The sequence below is a fragment of the Lissotriton helveticus genome, chromosome 1_1 (genome assembly GCF_964261635.1).
Source record: "Lissotriton helveticus chromosome 1_1, aLisHel1.1, whole genome shotgun sequence".
Taxonomy (NCBI): Eukaryota; Metazoa; Chordata; class Amphibia; order Caudata; family Salamandridae; genus Lissotriton; species Lissotriton helveticus.
Genome location: NC_136057.1, coordinates 763,515,641 through 763,538,496, shown reverse-complemented (window position 1 = coordinate 763,538,496; position 22,856 = coordinate 763,515,641). Strand labels below are relative to the sequence as shown.

Genomic DNA, 22,856 nt, shown 5'->3' with positions numbered 1-22,856 from the left:
AGTAATGCGTTCCAGATGTCCGTTGTAATTCACAGACGTTATCAGACTGGAAACACACAGGAGCGCGAGCAGATCAACTGTCGTAGAGACGTTTTGAATACAGCGACTCGAAATCCCCAAATTTCATGGAATTGACAGTACCTTGGAAGTCAGAAGTAATCACCACTGTCAACAGCTTCCATAGATTGCATCAGAAAAGGATCGCACCGTAGGTTCGTTTCTTTTTAAATAAGTTGATGAAAGTTAAAAGATGCTTAGTAACACAGTGGGTCCATAATTAATTAAATAAACCTCGTCGCCATTGTAAAGAGCGGAGGAGGCTGTATAAGTTTAAAATAGGATTTATTTAAGTTAAATCCAAGGACCCACTGGAGCACAAACCAAAGCGTCTAAATCAGATCAGCTCCAACCGCTTCTCTGATTTAGAACACCGGTCAAACAACATTCTTCATTACATGAGTAACATTCTTTAATACATATGACAATTCCAAAAGTGACATCAATGACATTGCTAGAAAGAGAAAAGGATATTACCACATAGGCCCCCGTATTGAGAGAAAATAATATCAGACTTGGTCGGATGGGTAGGAAGAAGAGCAGGATTCGAAGTATTCCAAAAAGGAAACAGAAAAAATTGTGGTTCCCTCCCGTAAGTGAGGAGTTAAATAGTACAAAATCTCCTCCAAGTAGAAAGGTCTCTGGGACTTTGGGGCAATCCATATTGATTACGGGTCAAAAAACTGGGCAAGATAATGATAATCAGTCGATCTGTTCGAACTTGGTGCTGACTTACCCACAGAGCCGAGAGGGACAGGAAGAAAGTAGGATTAATTATGAAATAGGTGGAGACCCCACACCTGGAAACGTATTGGAAAACTCACATGAGCCTGTAATAGATCAAGTCTTAGCTACTGAAGGTGCCCCTCTCTGTCCCCGTGGATGGGATACTTTCCCCGTGTGGTTTGATTCCGGCCAGGGGAAAATCGGGGAGGGGGGTACTTGATCACAGTTTGTAATAGTAACAGGCTTATGTTAGAGAGGGGCCCAGTCTTAGGGCAGCCTGGTTATAGGCCAATAGGGAATACAGGGCCAGAAGTCGGGCAGGTGAGCAGGACCTTGCTTTTTTGCCTCTCTGTTCGAAACGGAACCAGTGCTACTCAATAGAAGTGCCCTTCTACAGCTGTTAACAGAGATAAAGGACTTGGGTCCAATAACAAGTAAAGACCTTGAGATGGTCTACTTAGATTGAAGGAGCACCCCCCCCCCCCAAGTACTAGAGTTATATTCATGTCAGGGGCAGTTTCAATGTTAGTAATAGCTAATGTAGATCGCTTTAGGCAAAGAGGTATAGATGTGATCTCTAGTGTACCCCCTTGCCCAGTTCCATCTGAAAGTTCAGGAATGGTTCATCAGATGCAAGGGTATGGGTTCTCTAATAACAGGGGCGCAAAAATCCCTATAAACTTTAAAGACATTGAAATAACGGTCGGGAGAAATCTAGGAAATAGAGAAAATAACATTTTAGGTCCCGAAGTCCGAAGGCTTAGTAGTCCCAATGTGGAGGATGAGGTAGTAAGTGGAGCTGGGTAGCTGGTACCCTGAACGGGTCAAAAATAACCACTACAAAGCCCAAAGTGCGGGGGTAGCCAATTGGGAAGAATCCTATCCTGGAATGTAGAGGGGGTAGGAAAAAGGAGTTGCAAGCTTAAATTATTATTAGAATATAACCCCAAAATAATTTGCCTCCAGGAAACATGGATGGGGGAGGATTTTCAGTTTGAGAAATTTTATGTGTATTGTTGTACAGCGAAAAAATCTGTAAAAGGGCATGCTAGTGGTGGTTTAGCTATTTTACTCAGCTGTGCCGATCCTGTGATCTATAAGCACCCCTTCAAATGCTGTATTGGAGTGGAGGTGAGGTTTGGTGAAGATAACTTGGGGCAAGCAGTTTCTCTTGAACGTGTACATTCCTCCAGGGAAAGCATCGAACTCACTAGTCGATTCAATCTGTACTTTTGTGCAAAGGTTAAGTAACAACAAAGAATGCTCACGTATAATGATGGTGGGTGACTTTAACGCCAAATTATCCAACAGTGCAGTTATGTCTTTTTCAAACCTTGAATTGGAGGAGGTATGGTTCATTCCAGAGTCTGTATTGCCAGACCATCTAAGATCAGAAAAACGAGGCTTATTATTTCTGCATAATCTTAGAATTTTAGACCTTGTAACGTTAACTGGTAGATTTCCAGAGGACTCCCCTGCTGCTTATACCTTTTGGGGCGCATATGGTCACTCCCTAATCGATTACATGGCAGTATCTTTCCAACTATTAAATATATGTACACAATTTAAGGTATTTTCCACAAATATGAGTGACCACAGTATTTTAGCTGTAAATATAGATATACAAATTGAGAAGCCTGAATTCGGGAATCAGAGGGATGAAAAGGTCTCATACAATCGCAATAATGGTCATACTTGCTGGTCAAATAATTCGCTTCCAAATTTTAAAAGGGTCTTTAAAAAGACTGTCTTTATTTGCACCCAAGAAACCCCTGTTCACAGGTTCGAGAGAAGCTTGGCTGCAATTAGAACCTTTGGAAGAAAGAGGCCGGTCATCAGTTTTGCACAATTAGTAACAATATCATGGGAAATTAAAAAATGGAATCGAGAAATTAACATTTTAATTGGAGATCAATTTAGGCTGCCCACGATACAAAGGCAAAGAGAAATGAATACACTGAAACAAGTAGGGAATAGGAAAATTATATCGGATCGTAGAAGGGTTGAAGACTCAAAATGGGTTAGACTTCGAGAGGTTGCTCTTTCTGGAGACACTAGGACGTATTGGGCACTGATTGCAAAATTTTGTGATGGGTGAGAGAAGTCAAAACCTATTGTAATCCCAGAAGCAGAATGGTCCACGTATATTTCCCAGCTTTATGCTTCAAATCCCTCAGTTGGGCTGAATCAAGAGGTTAGCATTGCCCCGACCGCGGGGAGTTACTATGGTGCACCGTCTTGTTTAGAGATTGAGGGTTACATTAAAGGGGTAAGATATTCCAGCACAATGGGGCCATATGACCTACCAATAGCCATGTGAAAACAGGATGGTGAAGAGTGGGCGAAATTTCTGTATCCGTTGTTTGTCCATTGTTATACACATGGTGATATCCCACAATCCTGGAAGGAAAGTATAATTGTTCCACTGTACAAAAAGGGTCCAAAAGATTCCCCTGCCAGTTTTAGACAGATTTCTCACCTGGATGCGACTGGGAAATTATTTGCAAAGAGCATCCTCACTCATCTGCAAGAGTGGGCATTTGGAAATAATTTCATCCCGTTGGAACAAACAGGATTTTGTAAAAATAGTGGCACCTTGGATAATATCACCGTTTTGCAAACTTTAACTGAAAAATATCCAGTAAGCCGGGGAATGCCCTTATATGCGGCTTTTATAGATTTCTCCACAGCATTCTACAGGGTAGATCGGGGGAAGCTGTGGAGGAAATTGGTCGCCATGGGGATACCAGGGAATCTTTTACAATTTGTTATTACTCTTCACTCCTCCACTTGGACTCCGGTTTTATTTGGGGGAACACAAGGCCTCTCCAGAAAAATAGTAACTAATAATGGGTTGAAGCAGGGGTGCCTTTTGGCCCCTCTATTTTTTTATATTTATATGAATGATTTGCAAAGAAGAGTGGGGCTCAGTAAAGGGGATTCCCCTAAATTAGGAAATTTAGAGCTGAGCTGTCTGCTATATGCAGATGATGCCATTATAATGGATTTAACCCCAATTGGACTACAAAGACGACTTGCTGAGCTTATCAGGAATACAGAAGAGTACTATTTAAAAATAAATATTTTAAAGAGTAAAGTCGTGATTTTTAGTTATAAAGGATGTAAGGTCAGAAAAAACTTGCATTGGTTTTTGGGAAAAGAGAAATTGGAATTAGTAAAATGTTATCCATATTTAGGAAAAATATTTACACATAGGTGCACAGCTAGCAGTTATATGGATCAATGCAAAGGCAAAGCAATTTCACAAGCCTTTGCAATCAACCGTTTGTACACACACTGTGGGAAAAGACATTTCTCACATATCATATCAGTCTATAAAACAAAGATCCCGCTCACACTGAGCTATGCCAGCGTAACAATAGATGCACAAGAGTGGGACAAATTTGAGAGAGAGGAAGGGCAAATCTAACGCCAAATATGTAATTTGAATGGCGCTGCACCTATTGCAGCGCTTAGGCTTGAATTTGGTTTACTCTCCACATATGTGCTATCGATGGCTGCGTGCTTAAGATGGAGCAATGCATCGTTAAATAGCTCAGAGAACCCGCTACGGGTAGCACTGTACAGAGAATTTTTTGTAAATATGAAAGAAAAGAGGGCTCTTTTTAGGAATTATCTAAAAGCGCTAACAATGTTCGGTTAAAATAAGGATGGGGCGGCAGTTTTCTGTAAAAGGGGTTTGAAAATCAGAATTAAGAAAACAATTTATGGGGTTACTCGTGAAAGAGATATTAAAATGTACACGGAGAATAGTAGTAACGACTGTATTGTGGGGAGTAGTATTGGCAAAAAAAAACCAACCTAATGTTTTATGGAATCTTAAACATGGAGTACATAGGATGATTCTGCTGCTTTGAGTGAATTTACTTCCCCTAAGAATTGTAACAGGAGTTTGGGAGGGTATTGCTAGATACGAATGATATTGTCATTTATGTAATTCCTGTATACAAGACCTAAATCATGTCCTATTCGTTTGTCCCGTATTACAATCAACACGTCGCAGACACATAAGGAATTGTTTTTTAAAGTATAATATCTCCACAGCAGAAGAGGCCCGGAATTGTCTGCTGTCACCCCCATCGGAACTTATGTGTTTTACATTTTTTTTGCTTTTTTAATATATATTAGAGCAGTATTGATCGATTTAATATGTATGTTTTGAGCAATTGCACTTACTCGAACTTTCAGTCTCAAGGTTAAGGAACAGAAGAGACTGATTTACCATGTACGCAACTGAGCACGTGCACTATTACAAACTATTTTTGCTGCTAGTTACGTGTCCTGTATGCTCACTTGCACCTTACTAAACCCTTGTTTTGCTGCTAATTATCGTGCGCTTCACGCTGAAAATGGCCCTTTAAAGTATTTAAATACTCTTGCACTGCTATTATGCTGCTGGTTATATTGTACTGTTTAGTGAATAGACAAATTATCGTTTTTCACCACATGGTTACTCTGCTCGTTATCTAGTACTGTATAGCGAATTGTCAAATCCTTGAATTTTATAATAAGGTTTTAATTTTGAAGGTTTTATGATAATATTAGATTATAATTCCATATAAATCCGTAAGTATTCATTAATGGTAATCTGACTATTTATGGGTCACTCCTCTTGGCACTCGAAAATTTATAGAATGGCTGCTACTGATCTGTTCATTTGTGTTTTTATATGATATGTTATGATGAATTTAGTCTTGGCAATTTTTATGGAGTGTAATGTTGCTCTTAAGATGTACTTTTATGTGGAATTCTTCGGAATTCCAAATCATAATAAATACATTGAATTGTATTTATTCATTATGTGATTCTTTTCCTCTGCATGTTTATGTTTTGTACATAGAATAAAGATGAAATGAAATTTTTGTGTAGTATGTATGTTTGCTGTGAGATTAAAAGTTCTTTCTTTTCTAAAAAAATAAGCACTGGAAAGGACAATATGTTATTGTGTCTGTTGCTTGATTGTTGAGGTCTGAGCCCTTGCCCTAACACTTCCCTTACAAGCCTGTGAGTGTTAACCCTCCTGTGTGGAAATGGCCGTACTTTGCCCAGTTTGCAGAGACCTAGAAGGAGAGGACACAAGGCCCTCAAGCATTACAGTTAACGCCCAGTAGCCCCTATCTATCCTGTATCCCCGAACGGGTTCTGACAACGAGCTTTATTTTACATGATTAATGTTTTCAAAAGTACCTAGCACCTGTGGTGACAGAGCTGATCAATTGTGGGTCTCGATACTTGAAACTTCAGGCTATAAGTTTTACCCTCTGCCCTTGTGTGACAGAGTGGTGCAGAGTAAACTTAAGTCTGACTGAGAGATTAGAGCGTATGCCCTTTGTCATTTGTGACACTAACCACAATGATGATTATGAAGGTGTTTGTGAGGTCACTTGAACAAGCAGCCCACTTCCCAGTAGTACAAGAGACATTGCTAATGATTGTGGCTACCACTGGATTCAAGCAAGCCGGGCTGAAGACGGCTGGAATGCCAGAAACCGGTCCTCGGAAGCTTGTTTCCGGTCCAGGGAAGGCATGGCTTGGCAGTTCGGGCTGGACTGTTCCCATGAGGCACAGGGTCAGACTGATTTGCATATAGCCATGTCTGAACTGGGGTGGCAGAGTGGGCTAAAGAACGGTGATGGATTTAACCCAGATCTTTTGACTGGGTGTGAGTGTTTGATTGACTCAGATGCCCCGTCCATCACCACCCCCTTTTGTACCGCTTTTGGCCGCCATAAGTGTGGCAGGGTATGCTCAGACGTGAGTCCCTTGCTCACTTTGCCACTGGATTCAAGCGAGCCGGGCTGAAGACGGCTGGAATGCCAGAAACCGGTCCTCGGAAGCTTGTTTCCGGTCCAGGGAAGGCATGGCTTGGCAGTTCGGGCTGGACTGTTCCCATGAGGCACAGGGTCAGACTGATTTGCATATAGCCATGTCTGAACTGGGGTGGCAGAGTGGGCTAAAGAACGGTGATGGATTAAACCCAGATCCTTTGACTGGGTGTGAGTGTTTGATTGACTCATCACCACCCCCTTTTGTACTACCACTGGAGCGATGCAGACCCTGCTGACAGTGTGATCGAACCCCCAGGAAGTGAAGAATTTAAGAAGCAGGCTGCATGAGTAATGCTGCAGGTGTACTAGAGCCATCGATGCACACCTGTGCCTACTGGTGCAGGGTAAAGCTTGGACTGAAGGATACAGCCATGTCATTGGGCTATCTCCAGTGGAAGAGGTCTTGACATGGTACCCTCGGTGTGAAATTAAGCACTTGTCCTGTGGGCAACTGAGTAAGAAATGGACAAGCCCTCATCTTGGTGCAGTGGTTCAAAATAGAAGATGGGCTTGGGGGATAAAGACTTGGCACAACTTTAATGATGCCTGAGGACGTGATAAAAGTGATAGAGAGACACACAACGATTAAGGAACGTCTGGAAAGATGTGGCTATTATACTCTTGGTGTGATACAGTGAAATAAATATTGTTGATGGCTTGTTTCACTGATCTGGAACGTAAGGTAATTGCGAAATAATGAGTGCCTTACTTAAGTGAGCTACCTTAAAAGTGTTCTGACTTGAACACAGCCATCTCCGCATTTCAAGGGACTTTGAACGCCTACCCACAACAATGGGCCAGGTATACACAGTGTGCAAGGAGAAATACCAAGCTAACTGAGATTTGTGACTTCCAGAAGGAATTACAAGATTTTCAACAATGCGCAATTGTGTCCAACTAGAGGGAAAGTTTAAATACAGAGAGAATAAAGCTTTTGTGGCTAGACCAAGAAGACAGGCGTTGTGTGTAGTAAGTGATCTTTGTTTTATTGTATGTAATGTGAATTGGGATGCGACCGAAGCTGTAGAATGTTTGGGTTTGAAACATAGGCGGTTAGGAGAAACGGTTAAGGCTCGACTGAGGATCAATAGGCTTTTTGTTAGCGGTTATGCATTTGTAAATCTGTAATAAGCTTCAACAAGTTTTAAATCTTTTGTGGACCCCATTTCTGTCATCACATTTGCAATGATTGAATAACTCCGTGTCACGATCCTGATGGTATCAGTACCTTCACTGTGGATTTTCTGCATTGCTGACTCTCGTGGCTGAGGTGTCCATGAAGATTCTAAGACGCTAGCTTTCATTGTTGTTGTGCATGTCATGTGAGTAAAAGTTTTGGACTACTCCCGCTCATTGCACAACGTCACTTCCTGACAAAGCCAGGTACACAGGTCAACTATTTGAATTGACTGGACATCAAAGTGAGATGCAAAGGCCATATGTTTGAGGTACAGCACATGCTCTAATCGCTGACGTTCAAGTCAGGGAAGGTCAGGTTGGGCCTCCCTGTCCGAATGTGCACTGCCAGCGGTAGATTCCTGCCTCACGTGATCAATGACGATCCCAACAAGCAAGGACAGGTTGCATGTAGCTATTTGAACTCGTACAGTAAATCAGTAGACACTGTCTTGAAGAAGCACTGCAAACATCACTATTGGAAAGATTGTGTTTTTATTTCAGTTTTGCATTTTGAAGAAAGAAATTGATGAATTCTAAGTAGCTATGTTTACTTATTCTTCGGCTTTGTACTTTTTAAGGTACTCTTGATTTTCATGATTCGTTCTGTAATTAAATAGACATGCTTGTATTATTTTAGTAAAGTGTGTGTTGAAAAGTTATGGGCAGATCATTCTACTACAGGTGTTCCAGCGCTCCAACAGAAATTCTTTTATAAATGACGTCACAATCTACTACCACACTTGCCAATTAAAACCAGGCCCATAAGAAACAACAGAGCAGCTGAAACATGAGGCAAATGGATCTGATATGTTGTTATTAAACTCTTTTCAATAAACAAGACCAGCTTGTCATTTTAAAAGTTTATTTTAAAATTCTCAAAATTGCATAAACTTTATTAGTTCTTTATTAATATCAACATTTATTTTTAATAAGTAAGCTTTATTGCATTATAATCATTGGCTCAAAATCTGACAGTTCAACATTGTATGAAATAATGAATTTTAAAGAAAACATAGCCCTAAATCCTAAGTTAGCTTTCTGACCTGAAAAGGAAAATAATGAATAAACAGTTGAATGCTTACAAGTCCATGGAAAATCGAACAGCACTTCGCCCTCAGGAAACAGTCAGCCCCGTTCCTTTCAAGAGGCCAATTTTTATACCCTATTTGCTTGCTAATCTAACTAAAATGTAATTCTTTTCTGAAAGTTCAGCACTGTGATTGGTTGCTGTCTGTCAGACCACCAAAACCACCTCGTCCAGGGTGTAAGCGTCACCATACTATTATTCATTGACATAGAGTGACATCAGCTTCCGAGTGTCTTTGCAACAAATTAAAAAGTTGCTTCTCTGACTTCCACCAGAGCTCGGCAAAATCATCCCTGCCATTTCTTCGGCCTTGAGAAAAGAACATCCAGAGCAGTTCATGAATAAGTCTCTTTTGTTAGAGCCACAGTCTTTTTCAAAGGTTATGCAAAAGCAAAGTTCCATGGAAAGTTTCCAAGATGACTGCACTTGGCTCCAACTCTGCTCACGTACAGGCCGACCAGCTTTTCTTCAGAACCAGAACTAAGGCTAGGCCTCAAACCACATTCAGGCTAATAATTAAACAAACACAAAAAGAGTGATTAATTCAGGTAAAACAAACCCTTCTGTTACCCACCCTTCCCTGCTAGTGATTAACCCATTAATAAATGACAACTAGCAGAAGCAAACAAATAAAGCCGCACATAAATTATCTACCATTCTTCATATAGTCCAGCTTTATGAATCTGAAAGAATTAAAAGATGATTAAATGTTTCACAGACAGACAATCACAACATAGGACAAACATGTAAGCACATATAATGAAGCACATGCCTTTCAATGATCAGCCGCATATTAATAGTGACAAAGACAATAGGACAGACATAACAAACAAAACAATATTAATCATGTGTTACAAAACAGACTTGCAAATGCAACAAAAGCACATATTATTAGTTCCCGCGTGTTCATGTGTGGTGCAAACTTAATCTAGGTTGGATTAATCAAATATATCATGCAACAATTCATTAATTGATTAGTTCATGTTATAGGGAATTGAATCCACAAGTCAGAATAAAATATTTTCTGAAGCTCGCTTCATCACAGGCATACCGCTTTTGGATTCCTATCTTTTCACCAGCTAACTGCTGTTCTGTTAACGTTTTGCCATCTTATTTGTTTGTATATATTTTGAGGAATTTCTGTTTACATGACTGTGAACCTGCAGTATATCTTCCAAATCCAAGTATCCCCATCGTTTGATGGAAGCAATCTGATAACAATGTATGGCAAAAAGTTTGAAAAAGAATGGACACATGCTTTTCTCTAAAGCAGGTGAGATGCTGAGGTGCAACATATTATTGACCATCTTCCCGAGATTGAATTTGATTCTGAGGACTTTGGGCAATGTATTTGCTACAAGGAAGCAATGCAGAGGCTATACCTACACTTTCACAAGGTTCCAACATTGTTGTAGAAAGTCATTGTTTTTTCACAAGAGGACATTTGGCTCTTGAGACGATTGATAGCTAGGTGTTTTTGCCTCCTTCTGTGAATTCACCGGCTCAGTCAATTAGTTTCAGTGAGATCAGATTGTAGTGGTCTTACACGATAAAAGCACAGGAACAGTTATGTAGTAGGAATTCTACTCTTTCAGAAACAATTGACATAATGAAAGGCATTGAGTGCACGTTAGCTATTAGATAACTAAAACTTGATTTGTCTGGAGCTGACCTCAATTGGGCTTGTATACCATACTTCTAAGCAAATTCCAAGTAAAGAGAAATATAATCGAACTGTTAATTCTAACAAAAAACAGGGTTATTGTTTTAGATATGGGTCTTGCTACCATAGAGCCAATTTAGCAAGCTATCCAGCAAGGAACAAATCTTGCAACAAGTGCAGGAAAGTGGGTCACTTTTTAAAGTTTTGTAAGAGATATAACAAAACTATGCAAATTATGTAGTTACAAACTAACACTCTTGTGCAGGATATGGAAAATGTAAATTGGTTCTTGCAGTTCATACAGGAGGCAGTAAGAAAAGACATCCTTATTGTGAAATGATAAACTAAACTAGAAGTTGCAGCGGAGTCAATATTGCCAATTATTATAATTTTTTGACCAATTGTGTGCTAAGGAATAGCCTTAGATCCTTTAGATGTGAATCTTTTGCAATTTGGATGATGTAGAATTGATCTGTTGGGATATTATGGAAGGAAGTTATGTTTAAAGGTCACAATATTTTCACCAAAGTGTATGTTACTGAGAGAGGATGTATCATATACTGTAGAGATTGAAGATTAGTTGGGAAGGTGTTGAGACCATGCACATCTTCTTTTTTTATTATATGCTCTGAAGAGTCTACATTTTCAGGAAATTTTGGGTTCTCACAAAGAGTTATTAGAGAACATGTAGAGGTGTTTGAACGATTTTACACACAAGAATGTGCACAATAATTCTGCTATAACAGTACATTACAAGTTGAGAATTGTTCCTTAGAACATCAGATCACAATTGCAGGAACGTTTATGTCAGTTAGGAAAAGATGGCACTAAAGAACAAGTTATTTTTTCTAAATGGGCTTTGCCTTATAGTTCTGGCCAAAAATAATTTGTTTTTGTGCCGATCTCAGGTCTCTAGATAAAAAACATACTATCTAATTGTCATTCTTTACCTAAAACTTGGAAATATTTGCCCTGTTGGTAAAAGCTTGCTACTATTCATCCATCAGTCGAAGATCAGCATTCCATCAAATTGAGTTATGTGAGGAGTCAAGATCATTGACTACTTTTTAAACTTCTTTTTGTGCCTACCCTTTTCTTAGAAAGCCTTTTGGCTTAGGCTTAGCTTGCAATGCATCATTTTGTCTGAAATAAATGTTCAGTTTGTTCAAGAAGTAAATGGAGTATACGCTTTTCAAAATGAAACCCTTATTCATGCATGCATGGAAGAAGAACAGAATAGATTAGTGGATAAAATTCTAGGAATCCTGGGCAAACATGGAATGACAGTTAAACTAGACGACTGCACAATTCTACCTGAGCAAGTTATGTATTTAGGACATTGCTTAAGTCTTGAGGGGACTAAATCAAAGGGAGATTTGGCTAAGCTCAACACAAAGGCTCATATTCCCTAAATTGTTGATGAAGTAAAATATTTCTTGGGTTTTGGTGAGTATTATTCATGGTTTATCGAAGGTTTTGCAAGTGTCTCAGAACCTTTAAAAAAATGGATACGTAATGATGTGTATTTTGTTTGGGGGATTGAGGAGACTCAAGCATTTGAGATGACTAAACAGTTAATTGTGGGTGCAACCATTTATAAAACCTAAACAAGAAGGAGAATTGTATATCTTTGCAGTTAATGCCAAGGCAATTGAAATTGGTGCTGCTGTGAGCCAAAGAGTGTAGCACTGAACATACAGTGGTTTTCGCTTCCAGGTGCTTATTTAAAGCTGAATTACAACATAGCACCATAGAAAGGGAGCCTTTGCCTGTTTGTGAGCTACTGAACATTGTGGAACTTATGTGTGGGATAAAAATGACATCATTTGTTCTGATCACAATCCACTTCGATATCTATTAGGGGAATATATTTCAAGGCACCCTCATTACTGGTATGGTTGTTATCAAGGTTGCAGGAGTTACATTTTGAGGATAACATACATGTGTCTGGTATAGACAATGCCAGACCAGATCTTTTAATATAGATTTTAGTTAGTTGGTGATGAAGTGACAAGGTACAATGAAAGTGACACTGAATGTGTTGTAGATCTAATATATTTGTTGAATGGCAGTAACATGGTGGTTTCAGAGAATGGATGGAATGAGTGTGCTAATTTTGAATAAGTGCTAAGGGAACCTACAAAATTAATTGTTAAAGGATGGCCTAAGGAACGATCCTTCAAACGTGAATTGCAGGGTGCAGGGTTTTGCAGAGTCATACTGAATCTTGAGTGTGGAGAGCAATTTAATTTTGAGAAACGAGGAAGCGGTTTCTCTGGTTGCCTTATGCACTTGATTGATTCTATTAGCTCTTGAAGAACATTTGGGCATGATGGCAACAAAAAAAAGAGGCTGAGGGAATGTTATTGGTGGCACATATATATATATATATGTGCTCATATTGAATTTGTCAGGAAGTGGATAAAGGTTTTATCACGTGCAACTCTGAATTGTTGCTTGTGGAATTTCCACTGTGTGCCCATGAGAAATTAGCTGTTGATTTTGTGAACCCAGTACAAGGATTTCCCAGTGGTGCAAGTTCATCATAGTTTGGGTTGATTATCATTCTAAATGTGTGTATTAATCTTCTTTGAGGGATGCCATCACATGTGGTGATGAGTTTTCTTTGGAGAAGGTGCTCCGGACAGAAGGCTGTTCTAGACTATTAGTGTCTGACAATGGTGTCCATTTGGTTTCATCTGAAATTAAAGAATATCCTATTAAGTATAGAATTAAACAGCTAACAGTTGCCCTTTTGAGCCCCCAAAGTAATGGTGTGGCGGAGAGAGTGAACAGAATGGTTAAAGAACGTTTATCAACTTTAGCTGGAATAAACATGGAAAAAGCATTGGGAGACACATTTTCAGATGATCACATACCTTTTTACTATGGTGGCCTAACCACTTAGATTATTACGTCTTAAAGAACCAATTTCTAAATTGACACCCAAGTACATTCAGGAAGTTTGTGGCAAGAAGCATCCTCTCAACATGCCAACTATTAAAGATAAATCTCATACAGTAGAAACTAAAAGTGTTAATACAACGTGTCTCGCTATGTAAACGTTCATGATGTTAAGGTCAGTGATGTTGAGATTCACAAACCTTTTGCTGAGGGTAAAACTGTTGACAAATGTTCCAACAAGACCCGTATAATTAGTGTGAGCAAAGTATCTCTGTAAATGCAGAATGGTGTGTGATGGACGTGAAAGTATGTGTCTGTTGGCATGGTGAGGAGAAAATTGGTGATTCCTGCTTCAACTGTAAAACATGGAATAGTGTACGTTTAAGAGGTGAGTGCAAATTTATGTGTAAAGCAAAATAAAACTGTGTGTGTGTGTGAAGAATTCATAATTTGTGGATTACAACTATGGTTTACAGGAATTAGGTGCTGATGGTGAAAGCTCAAGTGATTAAAACGGTTGTGTTCAAGATTTAGCCAGAGGTTAATTCATTGAGAATCTGAGATCATGGGAAAGCAAGCTGTATGTCTAAATCGAAGGAGACTAATTTATCATTGGGAGACTATGTGTCTCAATCTTTAATTTATACTGACAATAATAATGAAATTATTCCGTAGGAGGATTCTACAACAGATCTCACAACATGCGTTGAAGACAGCCTATGTGACAACAATTTGATAATTAAATTCTCTGGAAAGCAGGAGCAACAGAGTGGTGAGAGTGCCAATGTACCTTAAAGATTGTTTGTTTCTGAAATTGTTCTATGCATTCTCTGCATTTTTTCTTTTTGTTATAAGTATAGGATAATTTTACTTTTACTGCTGTTATTAGGTTTTTGTGATGTAAATGTTATTTTATTTCCATATTCATGTTATCCATTGTTTATCCCACAAATGTGTATGTTTTCTTTTATAAGGAGAAAGATGTTATGGTGTGTAGTATTTGTTCTTTCTTTTGTTGCATTTCATGAGGCTTGAAATGTGACAGAAGCTGTAGAATGTTTGGGTTCGAAACAAGAGGTTGTGAGAAACAGTTGAGACTCTGCTGAGGATCGGTGGGTATTTTGTTAGCTGGCATGAAGTTACAAATATGGAATAAAGGTCAACCAATTTTAATCCCATTGGTGTACAGTATATCTGTCATCACAACATGGCCTTCCTGGCATTATAGGTTTGGGAAATGGTTGTCACTTTCTTGATGAATTTATATACACAAACATGTTGAATGAAGAGCCCGGCTCTTGCGTTCACTTGGAATACTTCCATACTCTTTTCTAGATACACATGAGAAAGCAGGAGAGTAGGTAAGTGATACTGAGATGAGACATATTGATTAAATAGTGCTCATGGTAGCTAAGAAAAGAGAACTATTTCATAATATTCTTGGAGCGTTATGTTTAACTTATTTGAGCCCAAAAATTCTGTCGCAGACGAAAGAACTCTAGATTGTTCGCAAAGAGCTCCAGGCCCTGAACTTTCACATAAGTTTGTGGCATCCTACCTAACCAAGTTAAACTTAGTGAGAAGATATACATGTTTAATCAGAGAGTAAAGGTCCAGTATATCCAGGCATTAGTCAAGAAGAAGAGGCGTGCTACTGAATGTAACTTCTGTGTTTCATGCACAGTTGGTTCATATTTTGCTACTCTGTGTGTTTGTATCATCGATCATTTTGCTAAGTCATGTGTGTTGTGCTGAAGAAATACCAGGGAGAGTTACTGTACAAATATTACAAACTTGAGTGTTATGATCAAAGTTTTTTGCTCCTGCCTTTTTTCTCCCCTACACATCTAGTTCAGGCTTCTATCGCCATTGGTGGCAGACGAACAGCATAGTTTTAAATATTCAAAGGTCAATTTGAAGGATTTAGAGAGAGAATAGTTATTGATTAACTTGAGAGAATATAATATAAGAAACAGATACTTCAGGTGGTGAATTTGTCTTAGACTATGTATTGTGGTAAAAGTATTGCTGAACGAAAGTGTATAAAAGGTTAAAAAAAAAGACAGTGACTATAACTAGCCCCTCAAAACCATGATGTGACATTCGAGGCATTTTAGAATTACCATCACATATTTGCAACCTTGCAGCATTAGATGTATTGTTTGCCCAAAACTGTAAGAATAAAGACTTACAGCTCTGTTGCTTATATTTTACTATGAATCACACTTGCAAGAGAATATTTTGAAAGCAGCCTATCCTACTGGTGATTTGAGCAACAACTGAACTTATGATAAACATTTAATTTCATTTAGAATTTTTCTGACAATCAGTTGCAAAAACACGTTTCCATAGATTGTAACATTGGACTTTTTTTTCCAGCCCTTTTGTTAAATAATGTGATTTGGGTGTCTGGAAAAAGCCAGTGTGATGTTTTTATTAAAATGCTCAATGAAAGAGAGCAGTGAGAAATTCAGGGAGTGACCACACTCAACTTCTAAAACAACAGGTATAAACAATCAAAAAGGAAGTGTAGCCACATGAAATATGTATATATCCTTCCTAAACTCAAAGAAATTCCTTAAAGGATTTTTTAAGAACTCTAACCACCAGTAGTGAACTCTAGGGCATTCTTCATCATTGAGCTCTCATTTACAACACCGAGGGGCCTATTACGATCTTGGTCGTCGGTTTCAGTTGCGACCGGCTGATTACAATATAGCCGGTCGTAATTGAAACCGGCCGTTCATTGCAGCGGGCCTCCAACAGGCTCCAGCAGCCCGTCGGCCAGTTGGAGCCTGACCTGTAATCCCCTAGGAAGGCGTTTCTGCCTTCGGAATTACGATGCTCTGTTTCTCACAGGCTTTCCATGCCGGGCTTTCTGACGTGGAAAACCTGTCGGAAAATGAGGTTGGGGGCCCTTATCTGGGCCCGCTGCACCCAGTGGCCACCGGTTGTGGGCTGAGGGGGCACCTATGGGCCCCCCTGTTAATCCCCGAGGTGCCTGCCACGGGATGCAAGGATTAACACTGTCTCCCATTTCTCTATGGGAGCTAGTGTTACGGCCGGTTTACGGGCATAGCACAAGCTCCCATAGAAAAATGGAAGAATTGTGTCGTCACATCGTAATAGCGGTGTCATGACCGCCTACCGGAGATCGGTCCAGAGCCCGTGGCGACATCGTAATCGAGCCCAGAGTGTGTTTCAACGGGTTCAACCTCCACGTGAATGGAAGGAGCACTTCTAAGGGTAAATGTTCTGTAAGGATCTATAGCGCTGCTAAAATCAACTCCGATATCTATTTAAATAGAACTCTTTAATAATAAGCAAGTTCCAGGGTAAGAATAAAACGAAGATAATGCTGAAAGGGATGGTCTTAGGAAATCCCCAGCAAGTGAAAAACTATAATCAACAGGTTTCAGTCATCTCTGCGCCCATGAGGTCTTATGGCTTTCTTCAGGACTAAGAGTGGTTTTTTTTATATACAGATCCAGTGTAATCAACAATCTGCACTGAGGTATGAACATCTGCTGTACTCCATAATCAACCTACTATAGGTGTGAGGAAACATGCACCCATTCACTTGCGCACTCCTATGATCCAGTGTTTTTTTAAGGTGCCTGTAAAAGGAAAGAGAAGCATGGACAAGCAGTCAGCAAGGCAGCTAAATTCAATGTGCAATTCTTATACACAAGCGCCATCTCCTGTTGTGTTATATTAAAACATTTTTCCTTTGTGATAGCTCTCAGATAAACTAGGCAGACTCCATTTGATTTTGGAGTGAGGGGAAGCCACAAGTCATGATGGCACAGGTACCAGGTATATATATATATATATCCATGGCAGAGACTTCTGTCCGAACATTATTTGCTATTGCTACTGATTGATATCGTCCCAAACCGTGATGGGTCCAGTTGCTAACTGTTTGGTGGGTCTGAGAGGGGCTGCTCGCCTGTCTGTCACGTGTGTCTGTGGAATTTTACTGCAACAAGTCATGTTGTGGTTGTATGTCCGGTGGTGTGAGAGTACCTATTGCTCCCATCCATTCAAACCACTTGAGAAATATATCTGTAAGCAATGTCCTTTTAACTGAGGTCCCTTGTGGCATAAGGGCACAGTGGACCTATGTGTCTCTGCCCAAGGTGGGCATCCAGAATTGATTGCCCAGTACTTCTAACTAACATAATCCCAATCTTTGTTGACTGCACAAGTGAAGGTCCTTTGAGCTTGAGAGGGACAACTTAGGTCATCTTCATAGTACCTGTGAAGTTTTGCTGCAGTGAGGTTTTATTAATGTGAGTGTTGACGGTGCCTGTGTGGGGCAGATATTTGCTCCCACCCATTGCAAATATTGAGAAGAATAACAGGTTCTTGGTTGTGACCTATGTTAGAACAGATTTAAATGTGAGAAAGAGTGCCTGTAGAGGCAAATGTATGCATTATGATTTAACTGCTGCTTCTAGCATTATGCATTAGTCAAGCTGTGTTATGGAAAGAAATACAACATATCCAGCTACTGTTCAATTATTGGCCACTTGCATGGCAAAGCCTATTGTCTGCACCCTTCTAACTGAACATCTGGAAGACCAGCTCCAACTAAGTCTTAGTTTCACTCTACATAAGTGACTGAAACAGCATCACAGAACATCAGTGAAGAGCCTATCTCTGTCAGTGATATAGGCAGAGCAAAAATACCTTAAGTAGTGGTACCAACACCAAATCAATGTCTTCTCTTAATAATGTACCCCCGTACTGAATCTGATTTCTAGAAATTATACCTTGGCATTAGTAATTTTAACTCGATTGAAATGATAAGTCTTGAGCTAGGATTGGCTGGAATAATTTTTCAGGTCTACTATCAGAATAGTCTTGAAAAGTCTTGAAAATGATTTGAAATTGGCCCATGGAGGGATAGGCATAGGATTTTTACAATTGCTTTAAGGTATCCCCATAGCTTAAAGCAGTTGGATTTGAACTGCAAAGTGCTATCATGTAAGAATATTAGTAGTTTGGATTAAAAAGGGTCTTGCAGATGAGTGTTTTGACGTTGTTTACACACAAAAAACCTGCAAATTAGTTGTATTTTTGTAAGCTGTGGGTGATGCAATTCTACTTTAAGGTGAATAAATGTCCTGCTACACGAAGAACATTTATGAAGTTTTCATTTAGTCAAATTCCTGGAAAAAATGTTTGGATCAATTGGGGGACCTATTTCATCTGGCTGTCAACGTTGTGCTGCTGCGAAACATGCCATGGATCATATTTAATTTTTTTGTCTGGATCTTTTATATTTACAAAGAAAATCCATTTATCCCATTATTTTCAAGTACTCAATAGTAATGCACACAGAAACACTTTACGTATTATTGAACCCACTCACTATCAATGTTGGTTATCACTTGAGGAAATTCCTTGGATCTTTTCTTAAATTGTAATGGTTTTTTAAAAAACTTTCTTTACGTTAATTTAGTGATTTTTGGTTAATGTTTGATGAATTTGAACATCTGAGAGAAATAATCAACGGTGTTGTATAAGTACGCCTTATCTTACTAATATCTAAAAATATACTACTATTTCTGCATTCATCAATTCAAAAGAGAGAAAGGTGCATCAGATATCAAACCGAATGTAGTTTCTTCAGAAAGAAGGATGCATTTTATATAACAAAAAATTAACACGTCCATCAATATATTTAGGTGAATCATCTATCCCTTGCATATTAAATACTATCTCTAAACAATGTTAATTCAAAATCATACCTTTACCTCATTGTGACATAATTTTACACATAATTTTACACTCCTCAAGTACTGTACGTGTTTTTATGTTGATGTCCCATAGCCATCCTTTTTCTAATAGCTGCACCAATGCCACTTTAGTCCTTTTCCCCATAAAGTTTGCAAATATGGCCATGCCTTCACTTATAGTCTATCAAGACTATTTATCATGAATATAAATCTATTCAGCAACAAATAACTGGCATTACTATGCACACACTAGACAACTATCGTTCTGCCGATAGCCATTTACATTGGAATAGGACTTCCATCAAGAATTCTACCCATACACTCACTTGTTGTTATCATCTCGACCTGGGTACCATCCTAAAAGCTGGAGAATGGAGACACACCTATTTATAAACCCTCCTTTACACACTCAGATTCTTACCTCACGTCTTTTGGTGCCCGAAAAAATGATAATTCCAAATCCTCGACTAGATAATCCAGTCCACTCACGCCAGATGACCATACTTACTTTCCATGTATGAGAAATGAGTGTGTTTTTCCAGAGCCAGTCCACTAGATAGTAATCGGCTCACCTTTCAAACCATATTCATTCATTCTTTATTTGGACTCCACAAGGAAAGCCATAAAAGTACACAAATAAAAACAGCATAGTTAATATATTAACAATTTATTTACAACAGAGTGCACAATTAAAACTGCAGTTAATATGTTAACATTAATATTGAAAACAGAATCACAAGTCTTGATACCCATACCCTACAGCTAAATGTAATAATTTGAGGATAGGAGCACAGGCTATCTAAACCTAAAAACAAAAACCTATCTATTAGTCTGCCATGTTAGTGGCAATGAAGACCCAGCACTGCCCTCACATAAATCCTACATCGGTTGCAGGTAGGTCTGAGCTTTCTATGTTATGTCATGTTAAATGAGCTTGTAAAGTGCGCGTACACCAAACGGTTTCATGGCGCTGTCCTATCAAAGGATTCAGTGCGAGTACTGGACAGGGCAGTATCAGTGAACTCAACGTAAGTTCTAATGAGTTGTGGTCACTGTCCTGCTGCGGAAATACACACATGTCAACCAGTTTGAGTCAAGGTCTGATATCCAACAAAATATAATAAATTAAGCTAGTATAGAGCAAGTGGTTGAAAGTATGCCTCCCCTCGTTGTCAGAAATCGCTCTCCTGTTAGATTCTCGAAGGCCTTGATTAAATATAAATGCTTTTAACTGAACTACAACAGCTGACCATTACTTAATGGAAAGAGCCAACCTAGGAACTGACCAGACCTGGTCGTCATTGCTGGTAAGGTCCTCCGTGTGAATGCTCAATGACTCAAATTTGCAGCTAAAATCACCAGCAACAATTTTATAAACATTGGCCTTAAGGGATACCATGTGGGAATCCATAAGGTGTATTATTGATGATTCTGAACTGCTACTCCCTGGCCTGCAATACATATTGTAGACCTAATAAATCACATTAGTAGTAAGCCGCGGGTAACACATAAACATTGTCAGTCACTTTGGGCAAGCAAGGCAGTGTGTTTTCAACCAGATGGTCAGCCCACCTGATAGTCAGCCTTTCCCTATAGAAATTGCGGCCTGTGTGAAATTAACATATCTTTGGCAAAATCGGGTATATTGGGACCTGGTCTCTTGATCAAACATATCAATAAACCTACACCAGTCTACACAGGAGAGTTTGGTGGCTAATCTTGCAAGCTTTCCAGAAACGAGCTTAGTAAGTGCCACAGACGAGAGGCCGTAGGTGATGTGGTAGGGGCTTTTAAGAGAAGCATTCGAATAGATGTTGGACAATAGATGTATAATTACATGGTCAACTCCCAAGGAAGCTATTATAGTCTGGAGTTTACTATGTTTGACGCAATAGAAGGCACTGCTAAGGTCCATAAAACCCAGGTAGAGAGCCCCCTGTTTGGTCCTGGTATATTTTCCTATTATCAGTTAGAGGTTAAGACACTGTTCAAGAGTGCCACAACTCTTGCGGAAGCAAGTCTTGAAGATCCGGGAGGATTGGATTACTTATAGCCCATGTCTTGAGTCTTTACAAAAGCACCCTGCCTGAGACTTTAACAGAAGATTCAAGGAGGGCAGTTAGCCGATGATTATGGGAACTAGGACAGCATTGTCCCAGATAGAACACCACTGCAGGCAGATTTAAATACATTAGCAAATAACAAACTACAGACTAGCGGCTCAGTACAAAGCATACCTGCTGGTACTCCATCCAAACCTGCAGCTCCAACAGATTGGCTAGCAATAATGGACAATGTATTTCTTCTACAGAATAAATTCAGACGAGTTATTAGCCCATTTTGGTTCGATATTAGAGGGCGCATCAACAACTAAGTCTGAGGCAAATGTTTTCCTATAATTCTCAAACCACACCTCGTTAGACACAAATGATGGTAATGGTGGTAGATCACCTTAACTGAACAACGGTGAGTTGATAGTGGTCCAAAATTTCAGGAATCTTTAGTCTCACTGGCTTGAAGCAAATTCTCCCATGCCTTTTCTCTCAAGGTGTATGTTTGTCCTATGTCTCAAAATCTGTTTGTAGTTGGTATGACAACTGGAGATAGCAATTGGGTCCCTAGGAACCGGGTGGAGGGCCTGTTTTAAAGCTTGGTGGGACTTAGTACAGGGTCCATCAAACTATCCTGTCTTGATTTCAAGGGTCTAGGGTTGATTAATAGAGTATCAACTTGAGCACAAAGTGTTTCAAATGACGCATTAACAGTAGTTGGTGCAGCGTCTGGCATTAAACAAATTTGAAGACCCTCCACTTTAGAATTAAACAATGATAGAAAGCGTTTTTTTCTACAAATAAATACTTTTCAAAATTATAAGAATTCTCATCACTCTAACGTCCTCTTCCCCGTTGGTTGAATTCAAACACCCTGCTGACTCATACACAGATATCAAATCATACCTCCCTATGTTGAAACGCTACAATTATACTTTATCAGCCAATGGCTTTGCCATATTATTTTTAGAAGATGACGTTATTTCACATTATTCATGTCACCAATTCACTCCATTATAAATAGCTCTCTTTTCAAAGCAATATGAAAACCTGAGAGAGACCGATTTGATAAAAAGTTGTGTTTTCAAAATTACTAACATGCCCAATATTCTCATCACTCTTAACACTTTCTTATAAGCTGGTTGTATTCGAACACCCTACAAACTCATATGCAGGTATCAAATCATCCAACATTATACTGGTTTTGTCCCCCTCTCCTTCCTCTTGTAACCTGTGTAGGGCATTCTCAGCTAGCCTCATCTTATTCAATTCCTCTAAAAAGGTACTATACCTATTCTTCCCTATGGTTGACTCCTCAAGAGCAGAAGTATGGCATTCTAGAGTGGAAACAAGAGAAAGAGGTGAGCTTTCTTGTAAGATCGCTTTTTCTGTTAATGTATTAGTTTAAAAGTAGCATCATATTGTCTTGCATTGGAATAAACCCTTCCTAGGGCCAGATGTAGGTAAATCTATTTTACCGACACTTAAATACCGAATTTTACCGATTCGGTATTTAAGAGTCGGTAAAATAGATGTACCGAGATGTAGGTAAATCCAGATGTGGATTTACCGATTCTTTAAAAGTCGGTATTTACC

At 39.2% G+C, this 22,856-nt stretch overlaps 1 protein-coding gene across 3 annotated transcripts in view; it reads left to right on the top strand.

The window, feature by feature from the left end:
* The window catches only part of PNPLA8 (patatin like domain 8, phospholipase A2), a 383,576-nt gene that overhangs the window by 12,899 nt on the left and 347,821 nt on the right, over positions 1–22,856 (top strand). For 2 of the 3 annotated variants that reach the window (XM_078674318.1, XM_078674317.1), the window contains exon 2: positions 14,141–14,237. The exons of the other annotated variant lie outside the window; for it this stretch is intronic. The gene's annotated coding sequence lies outside the window, so the exon portion shown is untranslated. The remainder of the gene's footprint in view (positions 1–14,140; positions 14,238–22,856) is intronic. 3 annotated transcript variants of the gene reach the window in all.